Source organism: Triticum aestivum, chromosome 4B (genome assembly GCF_018294505.1).
Source record: "Triticum aestivum cultivar Chinese Spring chromosome 4B, IWGSC CS RefSeq v2.1, whole genome shotgun sequence".
Classification (NCBI taxonomy): Eukaryota; Viridiplantae; Streptophyta; class Magnoliopsida; order Poales; family Poaceae; genus Triticum; species Triticum aestivum.
In genome coordinates this window covers 199,670,006-199,677,095 of record NC_057804.1, presented here as the reverse complement: position 1 = coordinate 199,677,095, position 7,090 = coordinate 199,670,006, and the positions used below count along the sequence as shown (strand labels likewise).

The window sequence follows — 7,090 nt, the reverse complement described above, 5'->3', positions numbered from 1 at the left end:
TGTACCACAGTAGTAGGAACATGCGTACTCCAGTATTGTATAGCGGAAATAGGTCTCCCGTGCTAGCATGCCTGTTCACTTCATGCTCCAGGTATCATCCATATTACAAGCAGAACCAAATTCTCGTGCATGCGGAAGCGTGAAGATAGGCCTTTGATGAGGATAACCGTGTACTCCCTCCGTCTAGGTAAGCGCAACCTACGTGGCTGTAGATTGGATGAGAAAGAGCACCAAGATGAGCAAAACTTCCAACCACGACACTGTTACAAATGGAAGCAAAATCAGCAATTAATACGTAGTTATAAGGATGCCTTTTCAGCTCTCCAATTAGGCCTAATCAACGCCCTGCCGCGATGCATGCAGTGGTCGTTCTGGTGCATCAAGGACGGCATGTAGATCGTTCCACACTTGAGAAGAGGAAAAATGGAAAGGTAGAACGTAGCAGCAGAGGAAAAGAACGCTGGCTAACGAGGCTGGGAGGGGATCGAGCAGGAAGTTAATGCTCCATGCCTAAAGGTTTTGGTAAAACATGATTTTCATAAGGTGACTTACTCACCTAGACGGAGGAAGTATTCCTTAACCAGAGAATGTTGTGTCTCCCACTCACGCGCCAATATCCATCTGAACCAGCTATGTCACATTTTTTTATCTGTTTGCATAGGTCCCACCTATCAGGAAGGATGGGCACGTACACGAACAGGTATGACTCCTCAGTCTACCCGCATAGCCTTTTCGTTTAGTATACCTAGCCGTCTAATCAACTGCCTGCACGCCACTTCTCCCATTTACTTCTCCATCGGGAACCGATTTTCCTCGGCTGCTTCATCTCCCCTTCGTCTTCATTTGCATCCAAACTCCACTGCGTTCACATTTTTTTTAACCTTTTTAAATAATCATCTACTAATTCAGTTAGACTAGCCATCTATCTATCTATCTATCTATACCTGTACTAGTTACAAACTTCCTGTAAATTCACACGTTAATCAGTAATTAAGAGCCGTTTATCTGGTGGGATCGAATTATTACGGTGTAGATCCCTGTGTCATGTATTCTATATAGCCATCGGATGAATCCCAACCAAGCAAACTATTACACACGCCTCCTCTCTTTTAATTTAATAATACAGAATACAAAAATATCTGCTCCTTTGGCCCGTCTTCTCCTCCTCCATTGTTCCTCCTCTGCTGCTCTCCATGCCCCTAGGCGGCGCTCCCATTCATAGCCGGCAACCCGTCTTCTCCTCCGCTGCTCTCCATGACCTAGACGGCGCTCCCATTCATGGCCGGTGAGCAGAAGCTTCAGCCTCCTTCGCGCCCCAAGGTACTCCGTCGCCGCGCGCCCAGCCGGCTCCGTTTCCCTCTTTGTTCTCCGTTGCAGGTCACCGGCCATCCGTGCTGCAACCCAATCTCTTCTCAATCCCGCCCCTATGAAATATTTAAATCTCCTCTTATTTCAACTTTTCATATCCGGGGCCGTAGTGATGATCTCAAGTAAGCCATGTGCGTTTCTATTTTCCATTAGATTGGTGTGCCCCTTTGATCTAGAAAAAGATGTCGGATCTGCATGTTGTTTCGATCTGAAAAAGGTTGCATCACAATAGCATTAATAATTTGTGTTTTTTTGTGGGGATTACTAATTTGTGTTTTAGGGCTCTATCTAGGCTTTTGATTTTTGTTGTAACATTAGTATTTTTTTCTTACTATGTATATGTATCAAACTCGCATTGTTATTCTTGGAGTACCATGTATACAGACCTCTTTTTTGTATTTCATTGCAATGTTATGATCAGTGAAGCAATCCAATTTCTCCGCACCCAACCATTAGAACTCTTCTTATTTCAAGTTTTTAAATATAGATGGTTGATGCATCATATGAGGAGGTGTAGTACGCATGATGGTTTCAAGAAAGGAGGCCCCGATTGGTACTTGAGGCCGTCAAGTTGAGCAATTACGTTGGACTGGTGGCACCTTAACTTACAATCGAAGCCCTACTCGAGTCAGTCTCCCGTTATTCCTGCCCCACTCCACTGGTAAATCGCCTTGCATTGTTAAATCCCTGCTCCTCCATCCGTTTAATTCATCACTGAACCCCTAATAAGTCGGCTTAATCCATCACATCTCATCAACAACAAAAGGCCTTTTTCTATATCTATCTTCATCACTTCTCTACATCAGATTATACATTTGGGCGAGTGGGTGAGAACCAGCTAGAATGTGATCTCGCCTAAAGTGGCACCATGCAGCAAGTTTCTGTTAAACTACATCCACATCAACTGCCACTGCCAACCTGCCAATTTACATTAACTGTTTACACGGGAAGCTTTACACATGTCTTCCCGTGCGACCATTTGTTAGACAACAAAAATAGTTGACGATTCCTATGGAATGAATTTCGATGTTGTATGTTATTTCTTCCGAGTAAACGCTAATTGTTAGATTATCGCATGGTAGTGGTATATATATCTATCTTTGGCAGATCTGCAGTAAGATCAAATTGTTGCCCATGCAAAAATTAAGCTAGATGTACGGCGTACTTGAGTTATATAGGTTCTATTTACAGCACATACATGTACCGTGTTTGAAAAGGGATCCAAATCTATGTTTTATTATTATTAAACACCCATATGAAATTTCCCTGCAAATGTAACCATGGAATCCATATTTCCTAGGTTCATTCCTGATAATATGATATTTTTTTTTGGAGTTCCAGTGTCTAGATTTTAGAGATGCTAACTTATACAAAATATGTATCAGTGTGCCCTATTAGTGATTTGCATATTTAGAGCGGGGAGGTATATATGTTGATAATGATCCGAATATTGTCAGCTAAATATGTTTTTACGAAACTAACAGATTTATGTGTTCCATTGTGTGCAGCAGAATGTCTAGTGTACATGCGTGACACTATATCTACTTTTCCAAATAGTAATCTAGACTAGGAACTGTAAAAACAATATGTGAGAAAACTTAATCACTACCATACTATTTTTAAGTAGGTTGCAAATAGGATATGTAGTCCTTATATGATTTTAACTACCTCCAATTCGCGTCATTGATCACATTGTAACTATTCCTGCTACTGCAGGTTTGACTTGAATTTTGGCTTCTGTACGTATAGTGTTGGTTCGCTTGTCCATAGCTTTCTACCTCCCGGAATCCATCTTCCTATTGCCACATAATTACATCATTTGTTTTTGGGAAATCAATGTATCGATACATTGTTTCCCTCTTCAGTGCACATGCTCTTGTATTTGTTTTTGGACTGATTCTTCGATTTATTTCATGGTATGCTTGGATAACTAGATTATCTAATTTGAATTTCTCCAGTCTTTTGTATGTTCACTTGCATAGACGGCTTAATCAGTTAATCTAGAACCTAAACTGAAGATTAAATATAGCACATATACTTGGTCATTTCTCCTAAGAAGATTAATCCACCTTGACTTTAACTTGACTTCCAAAGAAGTTCTGAATGATCAAGCATTTTTTGGTTTTTTTATTAAACTAAAATAATGTTGCACTCTGACAATAATATTCAGATTTTCTAAGTTAACAGAAATCTTTCAATTTTGTTAGGATTAATCATGTCTAGACGAACTGAGAGAGTCAGTTAGTTTGTTAGCTGCATGCATGGAGTAGTTATCTAGTTGCCAGCTGCATGCACGTACTAGTCTTTGGACCCTAGAGAGATTCTAGGAGAAGATAAGATCATGGGTTAGTGCATGTAGTTAGTTGGTTAGTGGAGCAACTAGTCTGGAGACGTGATGGCCGAGTGTGATGGCCGGCGTGAGTGCGTTGGTCTTGGCTGAGTGCCAAACTTTGTATAAATAGTGATCTCATTCAGTAATGGGAAAAGGCCGTGAGGGCTGGAGAAAAAGATGTAGCATACGTGTGTCTCACCGGGAGGAAGAGGCAAAGCTAGTTTCCTCTGGTGAGGTACGCGTGCGTGTGTGTGTTGAGTCTTCTTTCTCTTGTGTGTGTTCTTGAGAGAAGAAGAGAGAAACACAAGTGAGAGTTGTGAGAGGAGTGGAAGAAGAAGAAGCGGCACCACGAGGAGGCGGCGTCAACAATTGGTATCATGAGCTTGGTTGTCTTGGGGCGTCATTGCTCTTGCCGGCCGGAGGTGTGCCGACGGTGGCGGCGTCCGTCGGCGGCGCGCGATGAAGTTCCGGGTCTCGTGTCGGCCTATGGAGGTGCGCGACACCTCGGCGAGCGCGGCGGCGCTGCACGGTGGCATGGAGGCTGTGGAGCTCCTGCGTGGCGGCGCGGTGGACTCCATGTGATGCGGAGGTCGACGATGCGAGGTGGAGGTCATCGGCGGCGTGGTTCCGCTGGTGGCCCGTTGCGGTGTGATACCGCTAGATTCAGCCGACGTGATGATCAGCGTCGAGGTGTCGTGCACGTCAAGAGGTGGTCACTGCGTGCAGCAAGACAGCGTGGTGATCGGTGTCGCGAAGGCGTCGTCCACGTCAAGAGGAGGCCACAGCGTGATGCTGCGGCGACAAGGAGACTGCGGTGCGATGCCGCGAGGAGGAGGCGGCGGTGTGATGCCGCCACAAGAAGGAGACGGTGCGATGCCGCTTGGTGCGGCGGCGGCGCGATGCCGTCCGGCGCTAGCAGTGGCAGTGTGATGCTACCACGAGAAGACGACGGTGAGATGCCGTTCCAAGAAGACGGCAGTGAGATGCTGCTGACAAGATGTACGGCGGTGTGAAGCCGTCATGAGGATCAACATGAAGCTGGTCGACGGTGGTCTACGTGGTGGTGTGATGCCTTCGGCGAGATGGATCGGCCGCGATGACGGGGCGATGGTGCTGCGAAGGCAAAGTTCATGGCAAGAGGTTGCAGGTGATCTGCATCAAGATTAGAGGAGTTGACATGACAAGATTAGGGAGGTGAATGTTAGGATTAATCATGTCTAGTCGAACTGAGAGAGTCAGTTAGTTTGTTAGCTGCATGCGTGGAGTAGTTATCTAGTTGTCAGCTGCATGCACGTACTAGTCTTTGGACCCTAGAGAGATTCTAGGAGAAGATAAGATCATGGGTTAGTTCATGTAGTTAGTTGGTTAGTGGAGCAACTAGTCTGGAGACGTGATGGCCGAGTGTGATGGCCGGCGTGAGTGCGTGGGTCTTGGCTGAGTGCCAAACTTTGTATAAATAGTCATCTCATTCAGTAATGGAAAAAGGCCGTGAAGACTGGAGAAAAAGATGTAGCATACGTGTGTATCACCGGGAGGAAGAGGCAAAGCTAGGTTCCTCTGGTGAGGTATGCGTGCGTGTGTGTGTTGAGTCTTCTTTCTCTTGTGTGTGTTCTTGAGAGAAGAAGAGAGAAACACAAGTGAGAGTTGTGAGAGGAGAGGAAGAAGAAGAAGCGGCACCACGAGGAGGCGGCGTCAACAAATTTCGTACCACTTTTTTTATCGTGCATTTGAATGATGGCGATATTATCTATTCTCCGAATTCCGCTTGCATGTTTCCAGTTGAAACAGTAACTGAAATTGATAAGTATGCAACGATTTATGCCCTCCAGCATGAGTAAAATGTTGTGGGTTACCATTTCCGATAAGTAACCACTGTATTATTTTCTATGTGTATAATTGACATGTATACATGTTATCGCTCTGCTTGAACCATCCATCTCCACATTACGCCCGAGACTTCCATCGCAATAATCTATATATATGCAGGTAGTGTCCAATATGTATACACAAGCTCCTCTCACAGGCCGACTACGTTGATTGTGACTGAGCGTGTGTGTGTGGCCGTGATGTAAGCTTTATCTTGGCCTGAGTATCAGTTCCCTTTTATGATACAATTTTGGATGCTATTTTATTCTACATGTTTAGGTTTCTACAGGTCCCATTGGCGGCTACCTTTTAGTGATACGGCAGCTGAATGGCATGCTCACCAGTAGTTCTGTCAAAACGAAATCGACTGGACTGTATTTTTTATGTGTGTTACTAAGTACAAGCTGTGATTATTTTCTTTCTAGGGATGGCAAATTTCTAGGCATTAAGCTTTTTGAGACGTTAAGGTCTCTCATAATTAATTAGCCTTTGTAAGGTGTATACTGACAGTAAGCCCATTGCAGTAATTGGTTGGATAATTCTTACATGTTTTATTCAAATGTCTGGTTAAATTAGTGTCGGATGCCCCTTCATCGATTACTTTTTTGGATATGAATTATTACCATAAGAAGTACTCCCTCTGTAAAGAAATATAACAGTGTTTAGATTACTACTTTAGTTATTTAAACGCTCTTATATTTCTTTATGGAGGGAGTATATTGGTTCTTCAGTGTTTCATTCTTACAGTACACAAATTATATTGTTTTACGTTGGTCATTTCTCACTCTGCAGTCTGTATCTTTTGCTTCATAATTCATATGTACACAAGATTGATGCCCAGAAGTTTCATCCTTCCGTGCTAAATGTCATTCTTTTTTGACTTGATAAACACCAGGTAACATGGAGTCTTCTCATTTGTAATGGCATAGATATAGGAACGAGCAATTCAGCTTTGCTATAAGAAAGCGACGGACAAAAGAGAACTGGATATTGTTGTTGAGAGCTAGCTCTGGTCACATGATCATCTATCTATATAGTTTTCAACAAAAGAGAACTGGATAATTTTTACTAAGGGCTAGCTCTGGCCGCATGGTCATCCATGTATATAGTTTTCAACAATAAACGTGTCATGATTGGTACAGCATAATTAGCAATCTTAGTTTCTTCTGATCTCATAATTTGAAGATGAACCGAAGAGGGGAATGTGTAATATGTTTCGAATCTGTCACACTAAATGTGTATTTGTGGTATTGATGTACAGTTATTAAGAAAGTTACATTTTCTAGCTATTGTGCTACTGAGAGGATGCATGGCTGAAAATTGCTCTGGCTGGAGTTTTATGTCTTTGTGTCTTTGTGAATGAAGACTAGAGACGCTGACTTGCAGCCACTCGAACACTATCATTGGGGAAAATCTATATTGCTTATTGATCCAGTCTAGCTATTGCTAGAATACCAATTTTCCTACACTTCATAATACCCATTACTAATTGAATGTTGATTCTGACAACCTTAATACATCCAC

At 43.2% G+C, this 7,090-nt stretch overlaps 1 long non-coding RNA gene across 1 annotated transcript; it reads left to right on the top strand.

Moving 5' to 3' along the window:
• The first annotated feature begins 1,094 nt into the window (after positions 1-1,094).
• LOC123091798 (uncharacterized) lies at positions 1,095-6,851 on the top strand. Its single transcript, XR_006443510.1, has 2 exons — positions 1,095-1,320; positions 1,856-6,851. It is a non-coding gene; the product is annotated as an uncharacterized lncRNA (long non-coding RNA).
• Positions 6,852-7,090: the final 239 nt, after the last annotated feature.